The sequence below is a fragment of the Schistocerca serialis genome, chromosome 3 (genome assembly GCF_023864345.2).
Source record: "Schistocerca serialis cubense isolate TAMUIC-IGC-003099 chromosome 3, iqSchSeri2.2, whole genome shotgun sequence".
Classification (NCBI taxonomy): Eukaryota; Metazoa; Arthropoda; class Insecta; order Orthoptera; family Acrididae; genus Schistocerca; species Schistocerca serialis.
This window is the reverse complement of record NC_064640.1, coordinates 987,450,829-987,467,276: the sequence shown is the minus strand read 5'-3', so window position 1 is coordinate 987,467,276 and position 16,448 is coordinate 987,450,829. Positions and strand designations below refer to the sequence as shown.

The 16,448-nt window shown below is 44.2% G+C and overlaps 1 protein-coding gene across 4 annotated transcripts in view; it reads left to right on the top strand.

Annotated features, from left to right (window-relative positions):
- The window catches only part of LOC126471433 (serum response factor homolog), a 246,263-nt gene that overhangs the window by 56,251 nt on the left and 173,564 nt on the right, over positions 1-16,448 (top strand). The window lies entirely within an intron of this gene.

Sequence of the window (16,448 nt, the reverse complement as noted above, 5' to 3'; positions counted from 1 at the left end):
CTTAAACCTAACTAACCTAAGGACATCACACACATCCATGCCCGAGGTTGGATTCGAACCTGCGGCCGTAGCGGTCGCGCGGTTCCAGACTGTAGCGCCTAGAACCGCTCGGCCACTCAGGGAGGCCCATCATTACCAGCCGTGACCTAAACTCATACCCGATGTCTCACCACACCGCGACATAGGGAGTAACATTGCTGTGCCTCTCCAAAACACCGGAATAATGGGCCCTCCCTCTAGGTCGTCGCTATATTCGCTGACAGTGGTCATCCGGAATACTGCGGAACCGCGATTGATTTCTGAACACCGTGCGAAGCCATTTATCAGTCCATGTTTCCTGGTCACGGCACCATTCCAAAAGCAGCCGTTTGTGTTGTGGTGTCAACGGCAGCCTAGCATGGGACGGTAATTCCGCAGTGCGGCTGCTGCTAGTCTTCGATCAATGGTCTAGGATGACAGAGAATGTCGCAGGGAGCCCAGTACTTGATCTCGGATGGGAGACGTAACTGTGAAGTGGTTGCGATGTATTAGGTGCACAGTATGCCGATCGTCCCTAACGGTCAGAAGTGGTCGACCGCAAGCTTGGCGACGAGTACGCCTGTCATCTTGTTCTCGTGGAGTCCAACATCGGGCCACTCTCACATCCGAATGTCTCATAACTCTGGATACTGCAGACTTGACCAGTCCGTATCCTTCGCCCGCATCTCGTGGTCGTGCGGTAGCGTTCTCGCTTCCCACGCCCGGGTTCCCGGGTTCGATTCCCGGCGGGTCAGGGATTTTCTCTGCCTCGTGATGGCTGGGTGTTGTGTGTTGTCCTTAGGTTAGTTAGGTTTAAGTAGTTCTAAGTTCTAGGGGACTTATGACCACAGCAGTTGAGTCCCATAGTGCTCAGAGCCATTTTTTTCCGTATCCTTCACAATGGTCACTCAACAAATGACGTTGTGCACGCTCCTTTTGTAGCCGACCAGGCCTGGTAACAACACTAAACACGAACTACACTGATGCATTCTGGTGGTCGTTGTACCTGTCACAGAAAATTGAAACTCAAACGATTTACGAATCTGTCGATGGTGTTTACGTGCATAAACTTACATTGACATCTGATCATGTTCTCTGGATACTTCACTTTTTTTGTCAGAGTGTATTTACCAGTGAATCGAAGAAAGCCAAAGTAAATATTATCAGCATTCTGAAATATATGTTGTCTAGTAATTGGAGCAACATAATTTATTTTTGCAAAGAATTTTAAAAGGTGACAAGTATATTGTGCTTTAACAAACATAAGGAACGACGTACATCGTGTCATACTTACAAGGGAACCTCCCCATCGCACCCCCCTCACATTTAGTTGTAAGTTGGCACAGTGGATAGGCCTTGAAAAACTGAACACAGATCAATCGAGAAAACAGGAAGTAGTTGTGTGGAACTATCAAAAAAATAGCAAAATATACAAACCGAGTAGTCCATGCGAAAGATAAGCAACATCAAGGACAACGTGAACACAGGAGCACCGTGGTCCCGTGGTTAGCGTGAGCAGCTGCCAAACGAGAGGTCCTCGGTTCAAGTCGTCCCTCGAGTGAAAAATTTTCTTTCTTTATTTTCGCAAAGTAATAATCTGTTCACTGTAATAAGTTTAGTGTCTGTGTTTTGCGACCGCACCGCAAAACCGTACGATTAGTAGACTAAAGGACGTGCCTCTCCAATGGGAACCGAAAACATTTGATCGCAAGGTCATAGGTCAACCGGTTCCTCCACAGGAAAACGCGTCTGATATATTCTATACGACACTGGTGACAGCATGTGCGTCACATGACAGGAATATGTTGTCGACCCACCTAACTTATACACTTGGCGAATGGGTAAAAAAGTTCTACCTTGCCCGATGTACGTTTTGTTGTGGGTGTGACTATCACTCCCAAAAAAGTGATGAAAACATAAGAGTTTGTCACATAAACTGAAAATAAAAAATTAAACTTTTCACTCGAGAGAAGAATTGAACCAAGGACCTCTCACTCCACAGCCCCTCAGGCTAACCACGGGACCACGGCTCTCCTGAGCAGTCATTGTCCTTAATGTTGCCTATAATAGGCATGGACTACTCAGTTTGTATATTTTGCTTATTTTTTCATAGTTCCACACAACTTCTTCCTGTTTTCTCGATTGATCTGTGTTCAGTTTTCAAGGCCTATCCACTGTGCCAACTTAACTAAATCTGAGGGGTGTGCGATGGGGAGGTTCCCTTGTTAGGACCAGGACTCCATCCAGTCCTTGTCGTTTGCTGACATTACTCTTCAAAAACTGAGCTACCGGACACCTCTCGACCAGAGTCAAAACTTGTAGTATCCCGTCTTAACAAAACTTCGTATAGGGCTTTTTGACACTCAGGTGTAGCACAGTTGGCAACAACATTACTCGTGAAATGATAGGACTCATTCGAGCCTTGATCCACTGTTCACTTTTCCGGGTATCTAGATGTTCTCAAAATCGCTGTTAAACGCATTCTTCTTGGTTTAGTAAGACGTGTAATATGTTCATTGGGTGTCGTTATGAGACTCTAGGTCAGTAATGTGCGTAACTAGTAGCAGAAATAATACTCCCGACGGTGTGGGTAGCTAGATCGATAACTTCTTGGTGCAGTTTGGAAACTGAAATAGACTTATTGAATTTACTGTTGTGCATGATGTGTTTACAATAATATGCAACTGAATCACGCTGATTTGTCTTTGTTGTGTGTTGCAACTCCTTTTGCCCCGATGGCGGCGGTGACTTGTCGAGGCGCTGAATGCGTTGCAGAGCCGTCCTGATCCATAACCTCTCAACAACTTATGGTGGGAGACACACAGATACATGTTACAAGTCCTCTTCAAACAGTTCGGGAGCAACGGGGCGCTGCATTGCCGTGCTGATTGGCGGGCGAACAAACTATAACGTGATCGTACTGGAGCACCTGTATTGTTCTGTTTAAACACGCGTCCTTTAGAACACCTCCATTACCAGCCTGAATAGCGCGTAGTTGTGTCAGAATGGCCAGCCTAGGCCCCGTGTCTGCGCCCTTCGACGTGCGATGGCTTCTGTGCTCTGTAGGGGGCAGATGGTTGTGGGTGACGATTATTGAATTGATGAATGATTTGTCGCACTCCTGCTTACCTCTTCGCAGTTAGTCTGCGATATTCGACAGCGACGTATGTCGACAGGTGTTGGCCACGGCATGATGTTACGCGACTTCAGCTACTAACGGTATATCGTTCTGTCGAGGCACGTAAAACAAGAATGATGACTAGGTGACCTCACAGATGGTACCCATGTATTAGCACACACGAACAGGTCGCTTATGCCCATTTAGTTTTATTGGCATCCCATCACGTGACACGCCCAACTATTCCATTTGCAGTAACGACAGGAGAGCTCACCTTCTAACACATCCGCTATCTATGATTCAGTCAAGTTGCGCGTAGCTTTCCAATGCCGCACGCGACGCTGCGTCTAATCGGCATCGATCATTCTGCGTTTATAGCCTATTTCTACGTATTCGGAAGTGTTCATTAGTTGTTATGTAACGTTGTAAAATATTTCGTGAACATAATATCACATAATTATCTCTCTGTAGTGATTCATCGTGTCGATTTTTGCTGTGGTTGCATCTTAAAAAATTCAGCTGAACGTCCATAGCGTCTATTGAGGAATGAACCATGTTCTACACTGTGTTCTTGTTTATATACTGATAATCGCTCGTGTGTATAACTTGCTACGGAATTTAAAATTAAGAATTTATGAGTTGTATTCAGCTTTTACCTCGATCTCGGCCCCTTCCGAAGAATTATACTGGGTCGCTCTCCGCCTCCAAACAACACAGTTTTTATTCGCTTTTCGCCTTGTGTTTTCGGACGATAAGTATTTGTACCAGTTCGGCTGTGCTTGTGTGTTCTCCAGATAAATGCCCAGTCTTATGTTTCCGTCGGGTGGATCAACGTTGTTTGTGGGTTTTAACGCTTTCTGTACTCATTTTGCCGCTCTTATGGTATAGGATATTATTCGAAATATCAGTTGGAAAAACAAATGTTCCCACCTGATTCATTGTGCTGCAGGATCCTGTCACCGCTAGTAAAATTAGAAATTTAATCTTTTTGTTTTCCATTTCTCCGATTATAAAATGTGGATAATGTTCATTATCTAGGGTCGAGTTTCCTAATGACTCGTCAGTAATTGTAGCTTTGCCATTACTATCAATAACATGATATTTCGTTGCACATACGCATACCCCTTGTGGTGTTCCATGTGACAGTTAGCGTCATTCAGAAACATTGTGTTTGTTGGCAGTACAAACGTACCTTAACGTGTAATTTTATTTGACCAGTCCATACAAAGGTACCGAGCGGGGTTGCGCAGTGGCTACGGACTCTCACAAGGGAGGACGACGCTTCAAACCAGCATCTGGCCAACCTGATTTAGGTGTTCTGTCATTTCCCTTAATCGATTGAGGCAAATGACGGGATGGTTCCTCCGAAAGGACACGGCCGAATTCCTTCTTCATTATCGAAGCTTGTGCTCTGTCTCTAATGACCACGTTGTCGACGATACGTTAAACACTAATGTTCTCCTTCTCATACAAAGGCGTGAAATTAGGCTGCCGTTATAATCAGTTAAATGACATTGAGGGCTGCAATAAAGAACGATGAATAATGTCTTTCCAATGGCGACTGAGTGAAGTACATGCTGCGGTTTACCGTCTCACACCAACCGTACAAGACGCTCGTGGAGATACTGATCAATCTTCAGTTTTGTCACCTTTAATATACTTGAACTGGATATTGCAATAGACTTTTTTAGGCGGTTCTTTGGACTGACCACATAAAAATAGATTTTAATTTTTATTAAGTTTCCGAAAATGGTCAGTAGTCGCACTTAGTACTTTTTATTTACCAGCTCCGCTCTTCAAATCAACAAGAGGATCATTAGAAGATATACTGTAAAAGATACGAGTTGAGAACACGAAAAACTGATGATATGTAAGGTACATATTCTATTTCCAGTGTGGTGAATTACGTTGAAAGTTGGCTGACGGCACTGAAGATTGCGTTTAAAGTTTTCCGTATCATGGCAATTTATATCTTTTACAGTGTATATTCTGAGGATGCTCTTGTTCGTTTGAAGAGCGAAACCGGCAAATAAAATATACTAAGTGCGACATGTGGCTGTTTCCGAAAACTTGGTTTTAACAGTCGCTTCCCCTGCAGGCGATGCGTGATCGCATTCCGATAATTCAACATTAATATGACTGGAGCTATTCATTATAAAAATAAACTGGAAAAATATTTTGCGGAAAAAAACAGGAAAGGCGTCTGACGGCTTTAGACCAGCAGAAATACCAAACTGAAATCGCTGCATCTTTCAGGTTTTGACGCGACATGAACGCGTATTTAGGAGATAATAAAGATCAGTAAAATATTTCATTTGAGTATATGTTAAATAGGTAAATAATTTTGGATACTGTAACATAATTTCTTATTTTTTGTTTTCTTGTCTGCTTGAACTGACTACGCAATGTCTGCTCCACTAGTTGTGACAAAGAACTTAACCACTTCTTCCTCTTCTTCGCCTCGTCTTTTTCTCGTCTTGTACATTATCATCGTAACATTATTCCTAATTACAGATTCGCCACTAGCAGTTTCTGTTATCCATTTATTCTTATCTTGAACAAGTTTCGCCGTTCCGGATTTTATTGTTCATTTTCTCTGTTTTTGTTTTCTTAACGTACTGAATCCGCTGTCTCGCCTTTCTTTTTCTGCCAGCATTTAACCTCCTGTGATATTGATGACAGGTGGACAACAGCCGCACAGGCACCCAATCTATAGGCCTCAACGTTTCTTGGTTGTGTCCTTTTTTTATTGAAAGGTAATCACCCTGTCTGTACCATACCGACCGAGCGAGGTAGCGCAGTGGCTAACGTATTGGACTCGAATTCTCATGAATCCTCGTCTAGCCATTCACATTTATATTTTCCGTGGGTTTCCTGACTCGCCTAAAACAAAGAGCGGGATAGTTCCTTTGTAAATAATGAAGCCAATTTGCTTAGCTATCCTCGTCCATTTCGAGCATGCTTGTGCGGCGCCTCGTTGCGTAGTCATAAAGTTTCAGTTATCCTTTCCTTGTTGCGGGGCTCTTACAGCTGTCGCCGCATTCCGCATCTGTCGCTAAATATCTCTATCTCGCAATTCTTCCTCATTCTCTTTCAATCCTCTTCTCTCTGTCGCTTCTTGGATAGCACTTCCGTGGTCTTCCTCCTCCTTCCAGTAGGTTGCTGTGAAAGCACTTTCATGGGCTATATGTCTTCATCCAGTCTTTCGACATGCCCATACAATCCTAGCTGTATTTCTTTGATTTTACCTGTAATATTATAATGAGTCTGTGCCCTTTCTCTTGTTTCCCATTTCTTACGTGGTCAGGTAATTTTTTAATAACAGCGCAATGAAAAAAATGGAGTATCGTGCGGTAATTCGTTTTCGGCGGCGGCGGCAGCACCAGCAAAATGTTGCAGCTGTCAGACGCTTCCGGATGGCTAAAGAAGGCATCGGGATTGACTTGTCAGCTGCGACGTTTCCGCCGGTGCCGAAAATGAAACACCGCACGGTACTCTTATTTATCAATGGGCTGTGCCATCTTGTGGCTCATCTACAGGTGTGCTACGGTACTGTTGTCCGGAATTTCAGTATGTACCACAACTACAGACGAAAAAACTTAAATCACGTCACTTTAACTACCTCTAGTAATTGTTCAGCGCTTCTAGTTACGATTTAATCCGTAGCTGTTATTATCTCAGGAAGTGTAGTATAAGTTTTAGAGAGAAACTCAGTCATCAGTTGCTCGGGATATACGTCACTATTGCGTGTTTGCATTTCACTGTAGTAGTCGCCGTTCGAAGCTGGGGGAGGGGTGGAATCGGAAAATTAAAGTTGTGAGCCTATGAGAGAAACACACGTCTGATTTCTCAAATTAAGAAAGAGCAATGGGGAGGTCTTAACCGGGACGGCGTACAGTGTATCAACAGTCGGAGCGTACTCGCTACATGTCAGTGAGCGACAGGAGCGCCCGCTACTTTGTACGCGTCGTCTGGCATTGCTAGTCAGACGCACTTAACGTCGGTTCAGAAATGGTTGACCCCTCGCTAGGCAGAGACAGAGCGTCTGGCACGGTAGGCTTTATTCCGCAGTCGGTTGACGGCGCGCGACAGCCGCAGCCGCGGCCGCTCACTGCTTCCTTGCATGGCCTTTAATGGTCAGGGTGCGAAAAAGCGCGGCCGACCGGCGGCCGGCGTGCGCTAGACGCCGCAGCACATTTCAACTGTTTCTATTCTTCGCAGACCGAGCACGCACAACGCCACTTCTCCCCAACCTGCGTCGTCGCTACTTTTTGCATGAGGAAGTATAGACTGCAACTCCTTTTACGAACTTTGCTCCACCGATGCAGCCGCTGTTAATTGCTGTAGGGCGAAAATATGGCCACAGCCCCTCGATATACGTTTCATCCTACGTTTCTCGCATACTGTTCGCGTTAGTTACCTCGCTGCGTGCCCGTTGTTGTTACCAACTGCCGTTACCGGCAGCAACTATTGCGTCTGTCACGACGTTTTAAAAAGTTTCAGCCAGAAAGCAGTACGTAAAAACGTACTGTTCGGTGTTACAAGGTTCGAGTTAAAAATTTACACATTTCTCGGTCGCGCAATTCGACCTGGTGCCTCGTGCTGCGCGCAGCAACCGCAGTCCAAACATGGGAGACCACGTTGGTCACCCAGACGCAGTTCAGTCACCCCGGCGAAACAAATTCGAGCGACTTCAAGCCGGGGATCGCTTTTATGCTCTCGCACGTCTTGCTTTACAACTGCTGATACTGTTTTCTCTCCGCATATTTTCATTCATCTTCGGAAAATAGTGGTGACCACCATGTTTCACTACTCTTTCTACATTTACCTAAACAGTTCTCCACTAGCCATCGTATGGCTTTCACTAAGTTATCAGATATATCCGGACTCTCCTATGTGATGCGGAATTGACCACTAGGTGTCACGTTAGGTGGACCTGTCAGTATAAAACGAGGCGGGTGGCATTTTGTCAATAGATAAACAGCAACAGTGGAGTGGGTCGGTCTCGAGAGCGAGGCGATTTCGAAAGTGCACTAGTCATTGGATGTCACGTGAGCGGACGGACGGGCAACAGAGCGATCGTATAAGGGGTCCGTTTTTACAGATTCAGGTTCGGAACTTTACAAATCGCACTGAATCAGCTAAAGGAACCAAACGACTGCCAGCTGTCCAGTTAGCACACTGTGCGTAGGGAGTTAAAAAGAATGGACTACAATCGTCGAACAGTTGATCGGTGGACACTCGTAGGTGTCTGGGTACTTTCAAGCAGGTAGTGTATGTCGATCATTATACAGGATGGTCCACTAATAGTGACCGGGCCAAATATCTCACGAAATAAGCACCAGACGAAAAAACTACAAAGAACTAAACTCGTCTTGCTTGTTGGGAAACGAGATGGCGCTATGGTTCGCCCGCTAGATGGCGCTGCCATAGGTCAAACGGGATATCAACAGCGTTTTTTTTTTTTTCCGTAGTAACCTCCATTTCTCATTACATATTCGTGTAGTACCTAAAGAAATATGACTGTTTTAGTTGGACCACTTTTTTCGCTTTGTGGTAGATGGCGCTGTATTAGTCACAGACGTATAAGTACGTGGTATCACGTAACATTCCGCCAGTGCCGACGGTATTTGCTTCGTAATACATTACCCGTGATAAAATGGACCGTTTCCCAATGGCGGAAAAGGTCGATATGGTGTTGATGTATGGCTATTGTGATCAAAGTGCCCAACGGGCGTGTGCTATGTATGCTGCTCGCTATCGTGGACGAAATAATCCAAATGTATGACCGTTCGCTGGATGGTCACGTTATTTAAGGAAACAGGAAGTGTTCAGCCACATGTGAAACGTCGACCACGACTGCAACAAATGATGATACTCAAGTACGTATTTTAGCTGCTGTCGCGACTAATCCGCACATCAGTAGCAGACAAATTGTGCGAGAATCGGGAATCTCAAAAACGTCGGTGTTGAGAATTTTACATCAACAGCGATTGCACCCGTACCATATTTCTATGCACCAGGAATTGCATGGCGACGACTTTGAACGTCGTGTACAGTTCTGCCACTGGGCACAAGAGAAATTACGGGACGATGACAGACATTTTGCACGCGTTCTATTTAGCGACGAAGCGTCATTCACCAACAGCGGTAACGTAAACAGGCATAATATGCACTATTGGGCAACGGAAAATTCGCGATGGCTGCGACAAGTGGAACATCAGCGACCTTGGCGGGTTAATGTATGGTGCGGCATTATGGGACGAAGGATAATTGGCCCCCATTTTATCGATGGCAATCAAAATGGTGCAATGTATGCTGATTTCCTACGTAATGTTTTACCGATGTTACTACAAGATGTTTCACTGCATGACAGAACGGCGATGTACTTCCAACATAATGGATGTCCGGCACATAGCTCGCATGCGGTATTGAGTAGCATATTTCATGACAGGTGGATTCGTCGTCGAAGCACCATACCATGGCCCGCACGTTCACAGGATCTGACGTCTCCGGATTTCTTTCTGTGGGGAAAGTTGAAGGATATTTGCCATCGCGATCCACCGACAGCGCCTGACACCAAGTGTCAGCGCATTGTCAATGCATTTGCGAACATTACGGAAGGCGAACTACTCGCTGTTGAGAGGAATGTCGTTACACTTATTGCCAAATGCATTGAGGTTGACGGACATTATTTGGAGCATTTATTGCATTAAATCGGTATTTACAGGTAATTACGCTGAAACAGCATGCGTTCTCAGAAATGATAAGTTCACAACGGTACATGTATCACATTGGAACAACCGAAATAAAATGTTCAAACGTACCAACGTTCTGTATTTTAATTTAAGAAACCTACTTGTCACCAAATGTTCGTCTAAAATTGTGAGCCATATGTTTGTGTCTATTATAGCGACATCTAACACAAAGCTAAAAAGCGGTCCAACTAAAACAATATTTCTTTACGTACTACACGAATATGTAATAAAAAGCCGGCCGGTGTGGCCGAGCGGTTCTAGGTGATTCAGTCTGGAACCGCGCGACCGCTACGGTCGCAGGTTCGATTCCTGCCTCGGGCATGGATGTGTGTGATGTCTTTAGGTTGGTTAGGTTTAAGTAGTGCTAAGTTCTAGGGGATTGATGACCTCTGTTGTTAAGTCCCATAGTGCTCAGAGCCATTTTAACCATTTTTTTGTAATAAAAATTTGGGCTCCTATATAAAAAAAACGCAGTTGATATGCGTTTGATTTGTGGCAGCGCCATCTAGCGGGCCAACCATAGCACCACCTGGTTTCCCCCTTCAAGCTAGACAAGTTTCGTCTTTGTAGTTTTTTCGTTTAACGCTTATTTCGTGAGATATTTGGCCCGGTTACCATCACCGGACCACCCTGTATAGTGTACGAGAATAATGTTGTCCTTTATGTACCTCATTGTCGCGTAGTGTTCACAAAAGGGGTGGGGGGGGGGTAGGGAGGGTTCTCGGTACCCATCAGTATAAGCCTAAATTTATTTGTCTTTCAGTTAGTGGTCATTACGCGAGCATCATGTTGATGGAAGGGGTATGGTTCTTGACTCGTACTGGAACATAGGTTCTCACAATTTTGAAATGAAGGCTCTGTAGAATTTACTGCTTTTTTCTGTAGCCTCTTCCTGTAGATTTCTTTGTCGATTATTTTTCGCGTTGCCCAGACAACCCCGATTTACTTTTTGTGTGTCTTGTCGTATTCACGTAAGATGAAGACCGAGTGACTTCCTATGCAGTGTATATATTCATTGTATTAAGAATGTGTGTTCACTCGTATGTGATTTGGTCGAAAAATATTTTACTAATAGAGTCCAGAACAATAAACTCATCGGCGAAGTTCTACAGGCACGAAGCTGTGCTCCCAAGGAAGCGTGACAGGAGCTCCACTATTTCCAGAATACCTCTACGATTATCAGACGTAATCAGCACCACTATAATATTGTTCGCTAACTATGCTGTTACAGAGAAGTATTGTCTATGAACGATCGTAAGGAATTGCAGAGAGCCGTCTACTAAATTTCCATTTTGTGCAATGAATTGCAGCTCTCTTTAAATATGGATAAATGCTGAATAATACTTAAACAAGGAAACACCAGATTAGTGACGAACACTTTGAGCACGTGAGAGCGTATAAATGTTTAGACATACTGCTAAGAGGTAATATTGAATGGAATGAACACGTAAAATCAGTAATATACCAGGGGAATGCAAGACGTAGGATTTTTTGGACGGGTTCTGGGAAAATGCAATACATCTGTAAAGGCAGCAGAGTACAAGGTACTAGCACGACCAATTGTACAGCATTTCTCTAGCCTTTGGAGTCCTTATTAAGTAGGCATGACGATGGATATTGAAGGAATCCACAGATGCGTTGCTAGGATCATAACGGGGTGCTTTAACTCATAGGAAAGTATAACATAAATGCTCGTGCAACTTAGAAATATATGCTTTGAATGATCGGTGTGTGCGTGTGCGCTTTGTCTTTAGTGAGTTCTTCATCGCTGGGACGATAAATCATAATCGTCCTTCATTTCAAAAAGCCCCGTGACGAGTCGCCTAGCTGTCCCTCGAATATTCTCTCTAGCGAATCATAATTCTATCAGTATTTCAGAATTGATCGAACGACAGTTGTGTACGAGACTCAATCGTGGGCGAATTCCATTCATCCAGTAAATCAGCTTGGTATTGCCTTTTCTGTGGCTAAAATTACATGGTTCGGGCATAAATCACCGTGGGTAGAGGCGTTTAAGATGGATTCCAATGAATGATAGCAAATACTGTAGTTTTGTAAATAATAGATTTCAGCTATCAGTCGTCCTTTGGAATATTTATTGGCCGATCTAGATTTCGGCTAGCAACTAACCATTCTCAATACACTATCCTTTTTTGGTCAATGCATGTAATGCATTGACCAAAATGCTTTGTACACAGTTCATGGAATACTAATTTTTGCGGAAGGCAGGCTGTGTGGAGAACACATCGGTTGGTTATATGGCGCCATCTATGTGAACTACATGTAAACTTCAATGGAAGTAAACCTCTTCAAATTTAATTACATGAAATTGAACATAAGTAAAAGTTTTCTTATAGCCGTGCTGCTTCTCGATCGTCTCCATCTGCTTGGCCGTACACAAACATTATCTTGGCGTGTTCCCGACATGAATACCGGATCAATCTGCTGCTTACAGTATGCTGCGTCAGCCTCACAGCCTGCAGCACGCAAGGAACACACGACACGTAGTCAGAGGAATTGTCATTCGTCAGAGACATATACCGTGGCAACGATGAATTTCCGGACACATGTTCATAGACCCTTTTTTTGTCCGCAGCTCGTGATCTAGTGGCTAGCGTTGCTGCCTCTGGATCACGGAGTCCCAGGTTCGATTCCCGGCCGGGTTGGGGATTTTCTCTGCCCGGGGACTGGGTGTTTGTGTCGTCGTCGTCATTTTCTCATCATCCGTATCCATCGTGATACTGGCTAGATTGGACTGTGTAAAACAATGGACTGTGTAAAAATTGGGACTTTGTACGGGCGCTGATGACCACGCAGTTGAGCGCCCCACAGACCAAACATCATCATCGTAGACCATTTTTTCCCTCCATTTCCAGTCAGGAATTCGTCCCTGCAGTTGATCGCTTTTATTAATGTTAATTCTGTGTAGAGAATAAAGAGGAGTCCTATTACACTCCATGGAGAACCCCTGACGATACCCTTGTCTCTGAAGAACACTCGCCGTCGAGGACAACCTCGTGAGTTCTGTACATATTCCATATGGTTGGTCTGTAATTGTGAGTCCATTCCTTTACCTTTGTTATATACAGGAGTAACCTCCGCTTTTTTCCAGTCGCTTGGGACTTTGCTCTGGGCGCGAAATTCGCCATAAATGATAGCTAAGTAAGAGGCCAATGCCGATAAGTACTCTTTGTAAAACCGACTTGGGATTCCATCCGGATCTGGCGACTTATTTGTTTTTTCAACTCTTTCAGTTGCTTCTCTACCCCAGGGATGCCCATTTCGATGTCCTCCATGCGGGAGTCTGTGACACAGTCAAACGATGGTCGTGTGTTCTTCGATCCCTCTGTGTGAATGATTTCTTGAACACTCAATTTAGAGCTTCAGATTTGCTTTTGTTGGGTTCTATTGCCACACCAGACTGGTCGGCGAGTGAGTGGATAGAAGCCTTCGCCTGGCATACGCTTTTCTTGCTGTTGGCAGTCTTCGACCTATCAGTTCATTTACTGCCCAAATAACTAAACTCATCTACTGATCTTAGTATGTCATTTCCTAATCTGTCAACATCACCGGGTTTAATTCGATTACATTCAATTACCCTTGTTTTACTTTTGTTGATGTTCATCTTATGACCTCATTTCAAGACACTATACATTCTTGCAAGTCGTTTGCCGTCTCCGGGACGATAACGATGTCATCGGCAAACTGCAAAGCTTTTATTTCTTTTGCCTTAACTTTAGTTCCCTGTGCAAATATCTTCTTGGTTTTCCTCACTGTTGGCTCAATATACAGATTGAATATTGTCGGGCAGAAGCTACAGCCTTGTCTCACTCCCTACTCAACTACTGCTTCCTTTTCACACCCTATACTCGTGATTTCCCTAAATCACTCCAGGCAAATGCCGGGATGGTTCCTCTGAAAGGGCACGGCCGACTTCCTTCCCAATCCTTCCCTAATCCGATGAGACCGATGACCACGCTGTCTGGTCTCCTTCCCCAAACCAACCAACCAACCAACACCCTATACTAATGAACAAGGAACCGCGTATGGTGGGCGGCAGTAAATGATGTCGCCAACAGAATCTCTCCGATATGAAAGACAGCTGTGCCAGGTTGCGACATATAAGAGTCCCCCCCCCCCCCCCCCTCCCTGCACAATCACTGTAATAGTGAAAGAGAGAATGCGATGCTGATATAGTGAAGAAACGTGTGTAATTAATGTTGTAGAGGATGAGTATAGCAAGAACGTGGACGTGAGTGCTGCGTGGGGGAATGTGCATATGCAACAAACATTGCATGGAGTCCCACTCCAGCTCAACAAACACACTAGCGGCACGTAGAACGAACTGCAATCCCATGAAAGCACTATTGGGTCTCTCTGTGAGGTTAGATCCGCGAAGGCTAAAACATCGACCCCGGTACCAAATGAAGGACTGCAGAAGTTCTGTGGGAATATCGACCAGAAGGTCACTTAAGCACTTATTGGCGCGTAACCACACACATGTAACGCGCGCAGTGTTTACGACATATTCAAGCGGTGTGACCATACATGTAGGAAGAGGCGGGGCGCCATAAAACCGTCTCGAATCCGCACCTTAACTGTTGACATGCGCTGTAAAAGTTGTGATGGAAAGAGTAGAGGTGCAATATGCTGTCAATACGTGCATTTTGCCCATTCTGCGCTCGACTGCCGAGCAGTGTGATGTTTGACGACAATTCAGTCACGTGACATGTCGAAGTTTTCCATTCGCCGTAGCGATAGAAATTCTCTCTCCAGTGTAGCAGTTCTCTCTAATACATTTGCTCACGAGTGTCTTCCCAGCATAATGTCTTTGCGAATTACTGCTGGTACATCAAATATTTTTTTCTCTGAACGATGATGATGGAGATGATATGTATGGTAATTGATGGAGAGCGTACTTTTTGGAACAGCTGAAGGTCTAAAGCAGTTACAATGACAAATTTGAGAGTTTGTTAGCTGGAGGTGTGCGCAAGACTGTGGTACTATAGTGGACTAGTGCTCGTGGATCATAGCTTTTTCGTAACAGGTTACGCTGCCGTCAGTCTATGTTTGATCTTTTATTTTAGATATATTTTTAGACTCAAAAATATATAATTTTAGATAATTACGACACCCCATAAACAAGATAAGGCGCATAGCACAAATGTATGTACTAAGAGCTGTCCTGTCAACATGGCGATGTACAAGGCATACCGGAAGTAGTAGTAGTAGTAGTAGTAGTAGGGCTCCAGGTCTGCGGTTTAGAATGTCCCACGAAAGTTGAATCCGACCTATTTCGTGGAATGTAGATGTGGCTAAAGAAATTAATGATCGCATGTCACAAGGTAGGGCAATTTCATTTTAATTTACAATCCGGTGCACTTATCACAATAATCAGGAACGTGAAGGAGGATATATACAGCTTTTGTTTGGCGATTATGGAAGCTTTCATTCTGCGTATATTGGCGTTTTAATTATTGCCTTTCTGAAACGCAGATTCGAAACCAGCCCTATGTTCGTCTATGATGTGTTAGCTTGAAGATTGTTTCATGCTGATCTCACTAGTCTGTTCTGTGCAAATCTCTTCTCTGCATCATTACTCCAACCTATATGCTCTTGAACGTTTTCATTGTAGTCAAAACTTGGTCTACCTCTGTAATTTTTACCCCCATCCCCACCCCAACTTCCGTTCGTTACCAAACTGACGATTCCTCGATGCTTCAGAATGCGTGCGGTCAACTGATCCCTTCTTTTAATAATGACGCACCATAGGTTTCTTTTCTCCCCGATTCCATTCATTGCCTCTTCATTATTCAATGTAACCTTCCTGTCATTACGATTTTTCTGTAACGCCAGGTTTCAATAGCTTTTATTGTGTCCTTGGTCACATTTCACTTCCTGTACCATTTCACACGCTGGCTGATCAGCGTGCCAAAACAACAATCATTAATCTTTGCAAACAAGGGAAACTCCAGCATTGGTCGTATAAATTTGAAACCGTTTTCTACTATTGCATATCGATTTCAATCACAGAGTGATCATCCTGTGTGCAAGACTTCAGTCCAATGTACAATCGTGCACGAAATATAGCTTCAAACAACGGTGTTCATAGTGAAGAACATGCCAAATAGCAGGTAAGATTAAAACTCTAACCTGCTAGTTGGCATGTTCTTCGCTATGAACACCTATATCCGAAGCTATATTTTGTGCATGATTATATGAGTCCACTGGACTTAGTCTTGAACAGAAGATGATAGCTCTGTGATTGAAATTGAAATCCAGTAGTAACAAAAAAAAATTCAAATTTATACGACCAACGCTGGAGTTTTCCCTTGTTCGTAATGCTCGTTGTGTCGTCATGGTACACAAATTTTAAATGGAATCCAAATTCATTCATTAATCCGGCTAGCTAGTTCGAGCCGGTCGCGGGCCATCTTCCCTACCTGGTTAGCTATCGCGCTGCTACGTTAAGTAATACACAATATATCCGGGAAGTGCGTCAGCGTCGGAGGTGTCGGTAGTAAAGTAGTGGAAGAACGTACCTGCTTACACAG